This window comes from Notolabrus celidotus, chromosome 3 (genome assembly GCF_009762535.1).
Source record: "Notolabrus celidotus isolate fNotCel1 chromosome 3, fNotCel1.pri, whole genome shotgun sequence".
Taxonomy (NCBI): Eukaryota; Metazoa; Chordata; class Actinopteri; order Labriformes; family Labridae; genus Notolabrus; species Notolabrus celidotus.
This window is the reverse complement of record NC_048274.1, coordinates 26804259-26821494: the sequence shown is the minus strand read 5'-3', so window position 1 is coordinate 26821494 and position 17236 is coordinate 26804259. Positions and strand designations below refer to the sequence as shown.

The 17236-nt window shown below is 41.3% G+C and overlaps 1 protein-coding gene across 1 annotated transcript in view; it reads right to left on the bottom strand.

Moving 5' to 3' along the window:
• Positions 1-17236, bottom strand: part of LOC117810276 (FERM domain-containing protein 5-like) — a 94292-nt gene that overhangs the window by 51919 nt on the left and 25137 nt on the right. The gene's annotated exons all lie outside the window — the stretch shown is intronic.

Genomic DNA, 17236 nt, shown 5'->3' with positions numbered 1-17236 from the left:
GGTTTGGTTCTGGTTCTGTTTGCTTGAGTTTGGTTCTGGTTCTGGTTCTGTTTGCTTGAGTTCGGTTCTGTTTCGGTTCGGTTCTGGTTCGGTTCGGTTCTAGTTCTGGTTCGGTTCTGGTACGGTAAGGGTTCGGTTCTGGTAAGGTTTTGGTAAGGTGCTGGTTCGGGTCTGATTCGGTTCTGGTTGGGTTTGCTTGAGTTCTGTTCTGGTTCGGTTCTGTTCTGGTTTGGTTCTGTTCTGGTTCGGTTCTGTTCTGGTTTGGTTCTGGTTCGGTTCTGGTTCTGTTGTGGTTCGGTTCTGGTTCGGTTCTGGTTCGGTTCTGGTTCAGTTCTGGTATGGTTCTGGTGCGGTTCTGGTTCGGTTCTGGTTGGGTTTGCTTGAGTTCGGTTCTGGTTCTGTTTGCTTAAGATTGGTTCTGGTTCTAACCCTAACCCTAACCAAAACCCTAACCCTAATCGAAATCCTAACCCTAACCCTAACCATAACCCTAACCCTAATCCTAACCCTAATCCTAACCCTAACCCTAACCCTAACCAGAACCCTAACCCTTGCCTTAACCCTAACCCTAATCCTAACCCTAATCCTAACCCTAACCCTAACCAGAACCCTAACCCTAACCCTAACCCTAACCCTAACCAGAACCCTAACCCTAACCCTAACCCTAATCCTAACCAGAACCGTTACCCTAACGCTAATCCTAACCCTAACCCTAACCAGAACCCTAACCCTAACCCTAATCCTAACCCTAATCCTAACCCTAACCCTAACCCTAACCCTAACCCTAATCCTAACCCTAACCCTAACCAGAACCCTAACCCTAACCCTAACCAGAACCCTAACCCTAACCCTAATCCTAACCCTAACCCTAATCCTAACCCTAACCCTAACCACAGCCCTAACCCTAACCCTAATCCTAACCCTAACCCTAACCAGAACCCTAACCCTAACCAGAACCCTAACCCTAACCCTAAACCTAACCCTAATCCTAACCCTAACCCTAACCCTAACCCTAATCCTAACCCTAATCCTAACCAGAACCCTAACCCTAACCCTAATCCTAACCCTAACCAGAACCCTTACCCTAACCCTAATCCTAACCCTAACCAGAACCCTAACCCTAACCCTAACCAGAACCCTAACCCTAACCCTAACCAGAACCCTAACCCTAACCCTAATCCTAACCCTTACCCTAACCCTAATCCTAACCCTAACCCTAGTCACAACCCTAACCCTAATCACAACCCTAACCCTAACCCTAACCCTAATCTAACCCTAATCTAACCCTAACCCTAACCCTAAACCCTAATCATAACCCTAACCCTAATCCTAACCCTAGGGTTAGGGTAAGAATGGTTTGTAACAGAATAAATGCAAAAAATTGGTCAATTATAATTCTTCTCATAAAAACACTGTACGTAAAAGGGTTTTCAACACAAACCTTTTTTTTTTTTGTAAAGTTAAGGTAAAATATACGGCTATAAAGATCCTAAATTAAGAGCCGTTCGGGAGTCGAAAGAGCCGGCTCTTCTTTGGGAGCCGAGTCAAAAGAGCCGGCTCTCTGAAAGAGCCGAACTTCCCATCACTAAAGCACATGCTTACTACCATTTGCACTCTTAGTTACCCTTGGAACTATTTGTATTGTAAAACGTATCAATGTAAATACTTCAGACCTGTACCATAGTGATAAACAGATAACACTTCAATTTGAATCAAGTAAATACCACTTGTATACTTTAAAACAGAGGGTCATTTCATTCCTGTGGACTCAACATGACAGCATTTATACTTTTCAAGTAATTGATCTTAAACGCTTTCAGAATATTAACAGTAGCAAGACTCACATATCCCTGCGAGCCACCAAATGGTATCATAACAATGGTGTATATGCTGTTTGGTAATGACACGGCACAATTTTATAATTTATTAGAAATGTACTCAAATTATTTCACGGACCCCCACGCTATGGTTAGCGGACCCCCAGGGGTCCCAGGACCCCACTTTGAGAACAACTGAGCTAGAGTACGGTAATTGAGCTCTCAGCCTGCAGAGAAAGTTGTGAGGCACAGACCCCCAAGCTCTCTGCCCGACTCCACTGGTCACACTATAACTTAAATATAAGACTCTTTGAATCAAAAGAGCACTCTACAAGGTTCATGTACCATAAAACATAAACAATATACCCCCGTTTTCTGTGAATGCATGATTATGAAGTGAAGGAGAAAAGATGTGAAAAAAGTTGCGCAGTGTCGCTGTCTTTTCCAGCACAGCCTGCACTCAACTTTCAATGAATGGGGATGTGTTTTGTTAATCAGGTCAGGTTGTATGCAGCCATGTTGGAATAATTTTCCAGGACTATATGTGATTTTCCAGGACATTTGACTTTTTCTCCCATTTTCCAGGTGTTTTCCAGTACTGGAAAACTGGTCAACTGTTTTCCAGGTTTTCCAGGTTTTCCAGGACGTGTGGGAACCCTGTCACTTGATTGACAGGCAGGAACACTGTAGCTGTTGGCTAGGAGGCTCAAAGCCCGCCTCTTTATGTCACAATCGCTCGACAGCAGCAATATGGCTCCCGCTGACGATTGGCCTCAAAACAGTGCTTCAGAAACAGATAGGTGACGTCACAGATACTACGTCCATATTTAAATCTGACATACAGAATTAACCTCACACTTGTCCTCTGAACAGCAGAAGACACCGTGCCTATGCCCAACTTCTTCCCCTAAACAGCTAAGTATTTCACTAAATCATAACAGTCTCATGGACTGCTTTCGTCCATGTACTCAGCTTCAAAGATATGTTTGCTGGCAGTGAGCACAACCACAGCGGCCTGCAAATACCAAGAGAGGGGCAGGGGAAGCTAGGAAATGGATTTTGCTGAGTCATTAAAATGCAACTCAGTCGCAACACAGCGAGTGTGCCAAACACAAACAAACACAGATAGATCTAGAGGTATTCAGCTGAGTCACAGCTATGATAATTAAGAAAAGCCGGCATATTTCATCTGCCAGTCACACAGCAAGTACAGGACTGCATTTCAGCTTTACACTGAGGCACTGACAGAATTATATTTGCAGTTAAAGTCGCAATGAATTAAGTTGCACACGTTTTCCTGCTACAGCATAAATATCTGCTACAGGTATAACTGCATCTTCAAACAGAATTTCTGAATTGGATTTCAGTGGGAAACATCCTGTCATAAAGCCTAGAACTATGTGACGTATGCACTGTTTACAGTAAAGCAGGAGATAACAGTGTTCACAAACTGAAAGCCCAATTTAGTGTTTGAAGAAACACGTGTGGGTGAATTCTACTGACATAGCAAACAAGTTGTTTCAAAAAATGACAGACAGGAACTAAGTTTGAAGGTAAGTGGCTCTAATGACATCAGTTGTTTCAATGCAAGCTGCAACCTCCAGCTGCGAGAATTGAAACCAATGCGGAAGTGTTAAAACCTGCAGTTACTCAAGTGTCCACTTGAGGCTGGCTCCTGAAGTACCAGAAACCGTGTTTACAGCCTGGTACAAAAAACAAGTTTAGTCTGAATAGCTCATTTCTCTTTCAGGGTGAATTTTTTCATAACTCCAGAAGGTTTGAAGATAATAAAAGTTTTCCATTATGAGAGGCACAGCTAACTTGACTGACAGGCAGGAACACTGTAGCTGTTGGAGTCGACAGAGTCCCAAGTAAATGCTACCTTCAAATTCATGCTAGTTTTCCGTGACTACCAACCCAAGCTTTAACCAGAGCCCACTACAGTATCCAGAAGCCAAATAATACAGTTAGAAAAGGGTAGACCGTAATCTTAGATTTGCAAGGGCAGCATTGTTGTCATATAACATAAAATAAAGTGAGACACGTCTCTAGAGGGAGCGAGTCAGGTTGGGTGAATGGGATCAGCACACTGCAGCTATGGTCCCTCAAGCAGGTAGAGACAGTAGCCTCAACCTCAGTCTTATTGGTGCTTACCAAACCAGTTATAGATGCTTCAGCACCCAATCCAACTGAATATGATGGGGAAAAGTTCTCATAGGCTAAAATAATACATTGGTTTCACACATTGGGGCCTAGGAGAAATCTGAGATTACCATCTTGACACTACCATGGAAAAAAAAAGACCTGTGCAAAATGTCAACACCTTGGATGAAGATGTTGTCTGAATATCCAAACAAATTGCTTCATTTTAAACCATATTTTGTTGAAGTAGTAATCTGACCTCTACATCATTGGTAAACATCCAAAAGGACAGACAGTGCTGTCAAACCAAACCAGGCAGGTGAAATTTACACCAGGTGCTGAGGTTAAAACAAAAGAGAACAGTAAAGAGAGGGTATTGGGTTGTAAACCTAAAAAGCTGGAGCTAAGAGTTACGTTTAAATGCTTGTTAACGACAAGAGAAACACTTTACTGGACATAACCTCTCTGTCACTACAAAAAAAACAGTAATCTGTTTTTACCTCTGTAGTATAAAATCACAGCAGTTATAAAATGTACTTTCTGAAAAAGAGAACATTCATATAGCACATGTCCTGAACAGGCCAGAGATACAGTACTCCATTTTATGACTCAAAGTTTGACCAGATTGAGGAAGGTCAATTTGTCCCACATGGAAATTAATTTGTATCACCTTTTGTCACCTTAAGACAGGTACTTAACAACACAAGAGCAAGAGTCAGGCTTTAAACAGCAATCTCTTTGATTTCCCTGCTCCAGTTTCCTTCTTTCATCTCACTTACAAACACCAACATCTTCTTCTGCACATCAGCCTGACAAATGAGCCACGAAACACCACTTTAACCCCGGTATCTTTGCCACCAAGCAAACATAAACACATGAAAAGTGTATTGCTATTGCCATTTTTAAGCTGATGCATTAGCTAATGAGCTGGTAAGCTAAAGCACAGCTAAGAGTGACTATACCTGCAATGTCATTCCCTATGGTCCATTAAAGCACTGGCTTGGCCGTTACTTGAGTCCATTAATTTTACAGTAACACTGTTTGCCTGCTGCCAGAATGTGCAATTCACAACAGTTTGTACTTTGTAGTCAAGCTCAGCATCAAGATGATGTCAATCAAACCACCGGGACACACCCCCATCTGTACAAACATTTTACTTACTGTGAAGTGGATCATGTATAAAATTAGAGATATAGCACATAGAGATAGGGACATTTAGTGATATCTAGCAGTTAGTTTTAAACTGAAACACTTCCTTGGTCAAGTTCCAGGAGTGACGGTGGCCTTCGAGGACAAGAAGCTCCTGTGATGCATAATAAGTATGAATCTCTATCTGTCAAGTTTTTACCATCAATAACGTCAATGGGCACAAATTATTTTGCTCTCAACATCAACCGCTCTCTTCTTCTTTGTTTTCCAACTGAGGCATTTCAGGCCGCCACCTCTCACTAGTTTGTCCATTCTGTGCTACTGTAGAAACATGGCGGTGCAAGATGTCCTCCATGGAAGGGGACCTGGTCCTTATGTAGATATAAACGGCTCATTCTGAGTTAACAAAAACAAAACAATGTTTGTGTTCAGGCAATTCTAAACTAATTTAAACATACTTGTGATTATCATATTCCAATTCTGCCAAGTTTGTTCTGTTAAATGCTGCTAAATTCTACACACTGCACCTTTAAACATAAATTGTCATCATCTGATAGCATCTGATACTTTGTTTCATCTGCTGACAATTATACACAACAATTTTGTAGAAATACAAGCCTCTCTAGAGGTTTCTGATTGGTTACTAGGATCATTTTAAAGAAATTAAGAGAAACACTTGGGGCAGAAAGTAAATGTTTCAATTCCTAGAAATAATCTTTGCTCTCTAAATCTTCACAGGTGAAGCAGCCTCTTTGTAATTTAACGCTGGAAGTGCCACAGGAACAACATTTCATCAGCATTCGAAATGCCGCCACAGAACAGCGAAGACAATTAGCTGCAGAGCTGCAGAGATCCACTGAGCCCCTGAGAGGACAACCAGGAGTCGTTCTTATTCCTGTCACACAGCCCTCAGCTCAACAACACACTCCTCACACGTACACCACACTGGAGCAAAGGCAAAAGGCTGATTGTGTTTATGTTCGGGGCCCGACATAATGTCCGACAAAACAGATGGGTCAAGGAGGCGATGCTGTCACAATGCAGGGGCAGAAAAATACTTAGAGTTTTCTGTCTCTTCGATGATGTATGCCATATTTTCTGTCATACTAGTGTTACAGTTTAACCACTAACATTGTAAACTTTCATTTCATATCAAACTAACATTGACTGACAAAGTGCAAGACTGCTGAGGCTGGTCTGGAGCTGATCCAGGAGGTCATCCTGACAAGATCTGTAGGGCATTAAAAAAACAGCAGATATTTAATTTTGGTCAACATTTTAAGATGCAATTTCACATAGAGCCAAGCTGTATTGTTCCATAGGGCACCACCCGCTGCCCGAACTGTGAGCAAAGTCCTCTTTAAGGGCACATACCCCGTTAAACCACGCAGCCATGCCAGCTTCCTCTTGTAGGGCATTGTAAGCAGTGTTAACATGGGCAGACACAAACAGCACAGGCAATCTCAGCCAATACACAGTGTCCAACACAACAGAGGAGTGAGCAGTCCTTTCCCCCCGGAGGATTTCTCTTCACTGAGGAGGGAAAGGAGATGAAGAGGATGAAAGAGCAAAGGAAACACAATTTGAAGGAGATTTAAGAGCCTGCAGAGGTGAAAATGTTCAGTTCAGTTAACACCTGAGAATAAAATGGTACTTTCCTGAGACCCAAACTACTGAACTCACAGCCACTTTCCTTAACACGTCCCTTATGATGCATGTTGCCATCGATACTTTTTAAATTTAGCCACCTTATCAAGAAAGTAAAAACCCGACTCAACTCAGTGCAGACAGCATATCTACTTGAGCTGATTTAATAATTGCCTTTATGTTACCGAAAGATGAAATGACTAAATATATATGAAGCTGGGTGCTCTTGTGTTCAGTGGACTCAAACTCTTCCTTAATTAGTCAGAGATTTAATCATCTTTCAGAACATTGTTTTTGTTTTCAAGCCCACAACTTCACTTCTGGTTTACTTTCACCGATCTCATCAGTGCTGTTCTGAGCAAAAACTTCCTGAAGCCCACTCCAAACTACCTGCTGGGAAACAACCAAAAAAAGTAAAGTTGAAAATTGGTTGGTTTGAGATGATGATTACACAAACATTACCGCTGTGAAGTAAAGCAACTATTGTCATTTCGTGAGGATGGAAAACAAGGGCTCTGCTGAGCTTACAGTCAGCACAGGAACCCCCCAAAACTCCCTGTACACACACAACTGTGACTCCACCCAGGACATTAACATGATGATCACATATGCAGATGACAACATCGTTCTGGGACCCATCAAAGGAAGGGATGAGCGCCCATACAGGGACCTCCATCACCGTCTATGGAGAGGTCGATGACCTCGTCAAACGGAGAAGGAAAGCCTCTCCTCTGCAGCCCTTCACCACCAAGGCAACTGAGGGGCAACTGGTTGAGAGTTTTAAGTTCATTAGCCTTCACATTTCAGGAAATCTAAGCTGGGATAAAAACACTGCATCAACAGAAAAGAAAAGCACAGCAGCTTTGCTTCATCAGGCTGCTGAGGAAGGCCAGACTTTAAACGTATGCCCCTCTCCCATCCTTACAGAGGACTCATTGAAAGTATCCTCACCAGTGGCATCGCCATGTGGTTTGGAAACACCGCCCTGGCTGTGAGAAAATGCCTTTAACTGGTCATCATGACTGCAGAGAGAATCATGGGCTGTGACCTCCCCTCCCTGGACACACTTAACACAGTGCTGCAGGAGAAAAGCACAGAGCATACTTTTGGAAGGCTACAGGCTTCAGCCCGAGACACCACAGACCAGAGAGAATCTCAACTCACAAGGCCTGTTTCCACAACAGCTTCTTTCCATCTGCTGTAAGATTGATATCAGAGGACATTAAGGAGGAACGGAAATACCGCACCCCAAAAGTCACTCTCTTAATGGACAGCTAACTACCTCAGAGTGCAGTCCCAAAGCGCAATCATAACAATCAGCAAAATAGTGCAACAATGTAATGTGCAATAACGAGGCCCCTCTCCTTTGGAATCATCTACCAGTCATGGTCCGGGAGGCAGACACCCTCTCTACTTTTAAGAGTAACCTTAAAACTTTCCTTTTTGATAAAGCTTATGGTTAGAGCTGGCTCAGGCTTGGACCAGCTCTTAGTTATACTGCTATAGGCTTAGACTGCAGGTGGAACTGGCACACTGACACACTGGGATCCTAACCCCCCCATCACTTACTTTAACTCTCCCTGTCTCATTGAAAGTTACGAACCATAGACCACCTATCCTCCTGTTGTGGACATTCCAGACTCCAGCTGATACGAACGTGCTGGACTCCAGTGGCAACAGCTCCTACTACTATTCGTCTCATCACTATCATCGCTACCTCTATCTCTTATTCTCCTCTATCCTCTATACAACCCCAACTTTGTCCAGGAAGATGGCTGTCTAACATGAGTCTGGTTCTGCTCGAGGTTTCTGCCTGTTAAAAGGAAGTTTTTCCTCAACACTGTAACTAGCTAAATATTGCGATGTGCAATGCTCATGATGGATTAAGATGAGATAAGACTGAGTGTTATGCCGTCTTGGTGCTGGATATCTGTTAATAATTTAACATAGAGTATGGTCTAGACCTTCTATGTTTGTAAAAAGGTCTTGAGATAACGTTTGTTGTGAGTTGGCGCTATACAAATAAAGATTGATTGATTGATTTATTAAATAACAGCAGTGCAAAATCTCTGAGAATAATGCGCAATAACAAAGTAGAAAAGTCTCAGGAGAAGGATTTACTTTTATTGTTCAGTGTGTCCACAGTGTTTATTCTTTGTATAGTGAGTATTTTCAGAACTCTTTGTAAATACAGTTTCATTTATTCTGCTCTTTTATCTTTTATATTGCTCTTCTACTCTTTTCATACTTCATATTTTTTAAGGCCGACTTTTGTAACATTGCAGAATAATTTCACCAATGTACCCGTCCTGTACTACTCTACTCTAGTCTGTAAACAGAAGGTGAAGACAGCTCCCTCAAGAGCACAACATTCTACAACCAACTAAAGTATGAGAGATCTGTGTGGGTGGGTTTTCTACCTCTCTCTTCTGATATCGGCATAGGGGCAAAGTAATGAATGAGATCCTTCTCTTTTTGAATGCATGTAATAGTTATCTTCTGTGCTGTATTATTTAATCTCCTACAACATTCAGGAAAGCTAACATCTAGAGAATGTAGAGAAAAGTTGCAGCTGCGCTTATGTACCTAATTTGGCACGAAAATCCCACAGAGACAACACTTCATTTAGGACAGAGACTTTGAGCACAAGTCTTTCAATTAAAACTTCTAGTCCCTCAGACAATTACATCACTCTCTCAGTGCGCAGAGGAGAAGATAGGAGCCTTAGATGGAAGCTGAACTCCATAGAATCTTGTGTCACCAGGCCTCTAGCATTAGAGGTTTCCTTTCTCTGCATGCATACTGCACTATATGGGGGATTAGTGACTCATAAGGTCACCTTGTTAAAGGCAGGCGTCTATAGCATCACTGTTTGTCTGAGTAACGATGTTTCATCTGAGATGTATGAGGGATTCAGCTGTCCTGTGAAGTCTTTCAGGCAGAGCGGAGTGTTTCTTGGAGATAGCTTGGTAAACTGCTTCACTGCTTTAAATGGCACAGCTGGAAAAAATGCCAAATGACCTGAAATGATGTATATGTTGAGGGAAATAGCCCACCAGACTGAGAGGAAGTCTGTTAAGAAGAGAAAAAAAAAATGGGTTAATTAAAAGGGAATTGGATTTGAGGTCCCGGTATCATTATTAGACTCTGTTCTCTGTAAAGCACAGGGCAATTATTGATCCTTTGAGTTGGTAATTGACTAGATTCATTTGAAATGTCTTTAGTCTGGCCAGCCTCGGCAGAAGAGGTAGCATGACTAATACACAGGCCGTGCTGGAACGATGGAAACAGATAAACTAGAGCCTCAGTAAAGCATGAAAAAACAGTCCACTGTGAGATACATCAATAATTACTGCATGGACAGCCACAGAACTTGGTAGAGATATTCATTATTGCTTCAAGAGGATGGGTCATAACTTGGATGATCTCAGTTTTCATGGTGCTACAAGGATATAGTTGCTAGATGTTTTTTTGTCTGGACAGATGCAATGAAGAAAAATTCTGTGCTGTATCACATTATAGCTGCATGATGTTTGTATATGATAATGAAGCAGGAGCATCAGAAATGTCATGTAAATACCATTTTGTGTTTTTGCACAAACTCTTATGTAATGACATTTTGTTTAGTGCTTCCTCATCAGACTGTATGTTGCCTGAAATATGAAACACAGGGAAAAACACACTAACGACTGCACATGATGCTCAGAGTACTACTGTGCCAATATCAAAATTGAGAAAACTCGGAAGTGGTGACAAACATTTTAATCACAGAGCTCAACTCATCTGTGTTTTGGCAGCTTGACAAGAAAGGAATAATGTTAAGAAAGATTTAAATTAGTAAATTAAACTAAATCTGTTAAAGTGTTGAGGGATGTGCAATACAGGGGGACACATTTCCCTCTTTCCAAGGAGAAATTACTCCCCGTATTGAGGATATTTTCACTGATAAATCACAGCAAAGCAACCTGTAACAGTATTTCCTATACCCAGATTTAACACTAAGCACTTTCACTGTGGTTTATCCCCACAGGGGCAAATTAGCGATCCATCCAAGTGTGCTGGTTGGTCTGTAAGATTCTGGGGTCAGGCATTTCTGCAGAGTCAGAACTCACTGACTAATTAATGAGTGACGACAGCTGAGCCATACATTTACACTACAGAGGACAGATTAGGGGAAATAAAAATGATGTACAAGGCAAGGACTTTAAGTACTCAAGTCATCAGACAGAGATGCAAAAAAGTTAGTCACAATACCTGCAGATGTGTTTTTATACCAGGGAGACTCATGGGGAATCAAACTGGTCTGGATGAATTATTTTGTTCCCTGCTATGTCAACCATTCAGACCAGAGAGTCAGGCCTTTTATTGAAGTTAACAGGAACCACCCGCTTCCCTGTTATTATACAGCTGTTCTCTTATCTTCCCAGGCCAACCCAAAATAGTCCCTCTCATGTAAATATCCATTAATATCATGCATATTAATGTAAAAAGTTTAAGATTGAGGAAGTGTAGTTTTTGGAGTAATTGTGAATTCTGATTTCACTGCTCATTTATCTGTTTTAAGATGAATGTCTCTACTAATCAATGTCAAATACGTGACATTTCACTAATTGAACTGTTGACACCTTATTTCCTGGTTAACACCCCTCTCATGTCCCCTCTAGCCTCAGAGAAGTGAGAACGGTTGGCTCATTTTTTAGGGTGATGTGAAAATGGGATGTGCAGTAGCCAGATGTTCAAGAATTAACAATCATGGTTTAATTACTCTGAGAATATATTATAGTGCAGTAGAGTTTTGGATTTAGCCAGGTGCATCTTAATTCCTACATTGGTGCCTTGCATTTCAAGTGTTCACCGGATAATTGCACTGGTGACAAAAAAAAGACAAAAACAAAGTGATAACTAATGCTGAGATCTACGATTCATTACACCAGAGGGTTACAAATGTGTGTCTCTTCCTAAATTTTGCTCTTCAAACAAAATTATATAAAGAAATATATAAAGATACATTTAAAAATAACCTAAAAATAGAATAATTTGAACTGATGCCAATGAATCATTTGGGTTTTGCATTTGTTTTAGGGTTATGTCAGAGGTGTGTCCAGCCTTTGAATGAGGTAACCCAGCTGGGGGGCTGACATAAACAGGGGTGGTGTCAAGAATGTGTGTGCACACTCATTAATTCACAGCATGCGTTGAGTCTTTGTCCCCACCAATCGTTTATACTATGACTACTAACATTAAAGTACTATAGCATTTGGGTATCATTTTTAAACTTCAATAATAACTCCATCTGCAATATATCAATCTTCCACGTTCCATTCTTTGACGATCCAAAAATAAGATATATGTCTGAAGTATTAGCAATAACAATATTAAGTAATTTAAAAAAATGGAAATTTGCTATATTGAAATGAAAAGAAAGCTCATAGTAGCCTCCTCCAACCCTGCCCAAATTTTAACAATGCAATGTAACAAAAACGTATATAAATACTTCCTTTCCCCCCATCCCCTTTGTCCCTCCTATATTCTTCTATGTCATTCATCTCTCTGTCCTCTGTGTCTCTCATCCAGGGCATCTGCCTGGACTTCACCTCTTATTCTGCTGCATTATCCTCCACCTTCAGAGAATGTATGAATTTTTAATCCCCACCATCCATGTCCGTTCTGCAAATATATGTGCTGACATCATAATTCTTATTTTAGATTTGCTCTAAAACGCACCTGGATTATGTAAGGATGGGATGGGCAAGGGCAGGAGGATAATGTGTGACATCCATTTAAATTCAAGGATGGAATTGTATTAGAAATTAAAAAGGATATTAGACTGCACGCTATTCTGAATATAATACTTCTTTTTTATTTCCAGTTCATTCGTCCATGATAGGTGGACAGAAGCCCAACCAAAGACACCTGGAGCTTTCTACTACCCGTTTTATCTTCTTCCATCCCCTCTTCTTCACTCCTCTCATTCCAAACAATATGCACCTGATACTCTCTCATCCAATCCGGATCTCTCTTCTTTTTGACACCCCAAGGCCCAAAGAAAGATGCACACAGCTCAGGGACCTCAGTCTTAGCGTAGAGTTCAGTGAGGCAGCGAGGTCACTCTGACCTCGGCTCAAACAGGAAGTACATTAGGTCTTCTGGGATACGCTGTCCTGTCCATGCAGTAATGACAACTTGATGAATGATGCAGTAGAAGGCCACGCTGGATTTTTCTACAGTCTTGCAGCTAAAACACCCTGACTGGCAGAAGGGTCGAGAACATAGCGCCACCTGTGTGGAAGCTACGCTGATGACATGCCTGATTATGTTGGACCATTTTCTACCAATCACAACCTCGTCTTCTACCTGCGCACATCACACATGGCTGTAGGTAAGACACTTTCATGTTACCATCTATCACAGGCATCCACAGAGACCCGGCCCTGTGTAAATTGGGCTAACAGAGACGGTTAACCCCATTTAAGAAGCGCCAAATTTTCTGAGAACAAGTCTTCCCCAAGGCAACACTCAAACTGGGGTAAAGGAGGCAACAAGTGGAGAAGAAAGCTACAGAGTGTGACAGAGTAGAACATTTTCGTTTTCCAGTAATCTAGTATTTTTTAACCCTTGTAGTACCCTGAAAAAATGTGTATGTATACAAATTACAGCTGTGTAGTGCGTAATATGTATCTGCTGAAAATGGAAATGTCATTATTATATTTCAGTCAGACAACTCACGTTTACTTAGAACTAGATAAAGTTTATTGCAGCATACAGTATTGTGTTTGGCGCATGGGCTCCGAACCTCATTACTCCTTGTAAATTATTTAAATGCAGACATTTAGGAGCAATAAGATAGGACTAACCCCCCTTGAAGCCCGCAGGTGGATGCCGGGGAGGAGGTGGGTACGAAGTTTGCACGCAACACTGAGCAGGACAGCAGGAGCACTGGCAAAGCAGAGGCAGAGACAGAGAGACTTGCAGCTTAAATAGACCGCCAATAAGAGGATGTTGAGATCAGCTGATAGGGACGATGATGACGTGTCAGTATGAATGAGCGCAGCTCGAGTTGTCTGCTTAAACTAGCTTGCAGGCGGCGCTCCATTTCTGGTAATGCAAAAACACCAATTATAAACAACAGATAAAAATGTCTTTTTCTTACTTATTAACAAGTCTACACATTCCCATTCCATGGTATGTAGCTGCAGCTAGCAACACAAAAAGTTGAGTGCCGTAGTGCTGATTCCAAGAGTTTAAGAACTGTTGAAAGTTTATCAAAGAAAACTCAATGCTGAAGCAATTAATGACACAATCACTGAATTTACAGCACAAGATGATCCACCTTCAACTAAGGCAGAGGAGCAAGGGTTTTGCCAGATAATGGCATATTTGGAACTCTGTGCTAGCATCCTTTTCTATATTTTATTTGGTTGCAAGCATGCAAAACTGCAACTGACAATTATTATACAGAAAAAAATCAAATATATTTGGATTTTTATAAATCAATTAATTATTTTTTCAATTAATTGATACAATTTTCTTGAGACCCAGGTCATTGCTTTACATTGCCAAGTTTTTTCAGCTACAAAAGCCCAAAATATAAATCTGTGAGGTTTACCATAATGTTAGAGGAAGAAGAGCAACAAAATGTGATATTTGAGGCATGAACCATTAAATGTTTTTTCATTTTTTATGACAAACACGTTTAAATAGGCATGATTCTCTCTTTCTTCTCAAATATTACTGCAGCATATAATAGCTCAAACACACAGAGAGAGAGAGAGAGAGAGAGAGAGAGAGAGAGAGAGAGAGAGAGAGAGAGAGAGAGATCACTTAAGGGACGTGGCATTCTGGATGAGACACACGTTGTCTTTGTATAAAAAGGAACACATTTTAACTATTGATAGAAAATATACCAAAAATTAACTCCTAATGGGGATAACTGTCTCCTCTTAAATCTTGTTATGTTTGAACATATGGTCATGCTCTGCTAGTTGGAAGAGTTCAGACTGAGGGTTTGGCACGTGCAGCAGTATGTGTGTGTCTGTGTGTGTCTGTGTGTGCGTGTGTGTGTGTGTGAGACAAGTGTGCGGAGTCACTGTTGGGCTGCCGCAGAGCTTGGCCAAACACCAGCTTGACGACAGCAGCTGGAGAGAAGTGATGTAATAATCTTGTTGCCATGGAGACCTGTGGTTCCCCAGCATCTCCAAAAAATCCAAGGGCGGAGGAAAGTCACTTGGCAGGCTGGTTGGGACATAGTACTGCTGTGACAGGATGACAGCAGGCCAATAGTACAGAGTGATGTGTGCTGACTTCACTCACTAATTGTCAAGCTATTGTGTTCTGCTAATGGCTTCTCGTTGAAATGCATACAGCATGATTCTTAAAAACAGTATGACAGAATGATATTCTTACAGATTGGGAGGGTCACCATGGGGGAAAACAGACAATAATCTTCATGAGAGTGGCACAAGAAGGAGATGGATTTTCACGTCAGAAACTTAGCCCTCCAAGCTGAACCATCATGACCTTGTCAGCTTTTTCCATACTGTCAAAACAGCTCTGTTGGGATGCACAAATCCTCAGGCAGAGCAGTCAGTAAGTAAATCTTCCAGTCAAACAGCTGCTCAGATGCTTTTAAGAGAGAGAGGCCTGGGAAATAGAAAAACCTGCACTGCTAATGAGTCTGCACTGTTTTCATCACATTATGGATGTAGAGCAAATTTAAATGAGGGAAAGTTTTCACGGTTAACTTACAACACCAGCCTGTCTGTTATGTGCCCCTTTGAGCCAGTATTCAGACCTAATCGAGGCTGAGAGCCTCTGCATTCTTTTCATGTAGATGATTCGAGATCCAGACAAGGCTCTGGGTGAAGACAGAGAAACAAATGTGTGAGAAATTGGCTGAGACAGTAAGAGAAAAAAGACAATGAGAAAGAAAGAAAGGTGGAGAGTTCCCAGCAGCCAACTCCTTTATCAGTTAAGCCTGGGGATTGTTTCAAAACATGGAAATGAAGTGGTGCCCTTGCCTTGATGTCTGAGGTCCAGTAACCAAGAACAGGAATCTAATGAGACGCCAGTTTACATTAGAAATGAGTGCTACCCAAAACCCTCTCCAGTGAGAAGAAAATCCTCTCAGGGGATTTTTATTTTAAATTATGAAAATAAACGCTACCATACAGAAAAAAGTCTACTATACAGAAGATGGTGATTTGTATTGCAATGTTTACAAATACTCATTCACATTCACTCAACCTTTAACATCCTAGTAGTGAGCAAGCAGAAACAGGAAACACTGCGGTGCTAAAAGTCATAAGGCTGGAAAAGCATTTTTATTTTTTCAACACAGCACCAAGTGAAGTTGAACTGCTGGTCTGGATCAAGAGGACTGTTTGTGTTGTTTCACCTGAATCTTTACCTGAGGAGCCAACCTCTTCAGAAAGAATTTGAGGGAGTATTTTTTATTTTTTTTGGCTTGGGCTTTGGGACAAAGAGGTCTAGGTGTTAGTCCAGTTCAAAAATTAGTGTCTCCTTTTCAATTGTGACATACATAATACATAATAACATACAGGACATAAAAGATGAACACACATACTGTACTGGGTAAGATGCTTGATTCTGTTTGGTCAAAACCCCTTGACAACCCCATCGCCAGAGGCAAACTGATCACACGTCATGTCAAATAAATCCGTGGAAAGGAGACCCGGCACATTTTGCTTCTGCTTGATGACACCATAGACCGGACGTTTAGGTAAAACCGTTAATTTTGGTTAGCAGGCTAAACAACATGGATATTTACCTTGACATATACGTGATGGATCTTGTCCAGCAATCCTAGCAACAAGTGGAGCAGGTAAAAGCAATTTTAAGTTATCGATCGCTACAAAGAAACTTAAACCACGAGTGGTGGTGATGATAGCAGCAGTTTTGAAAGTTGTTGCTTCATGTCGGGGTCTTGTCTCCCCTTGTCGAGATTCTCTTTCCCATAACCACCTGTTAACCATACATTAAAGCTTATCTAGATTGTGCACTTTGACTAAGAGTTAATATGTTACAAAATGTGTACACCTCCCTAATAATGCAATAATCCTTTCTGGTTAAACTACCACAGTACCTGTAAGCCTTGGCCACCAATGCCATGGTACAGATGCCAGTCAACCTTATGAGCCAAAAGGGCCATAATGACTTTAACTGCTTTGATGTTAGTTGATTCATTCAACTACAACTGTTCCAGTCTTAACCCTGTCTTGCCATCGTCACTGTGAAAGTAAACAATGTTTTTCAGCAGGTTAAAAAAACAGTTCCTCAGTCAGCTACTTACCAAGTGATGGAGTCTTATGGAAACAGAATGAACTGCAATAGGAAGAAGAATTTTTATCATTTAAATTAAGCAGTAGTATGAAAGAAGCAGCAACAGCCACATTTCTGGGAGAAAGTCCCTAAGGGATCCTCTCTTTCTGCTGAAAGGATCTATTGGAACTTTCAAACTTAAA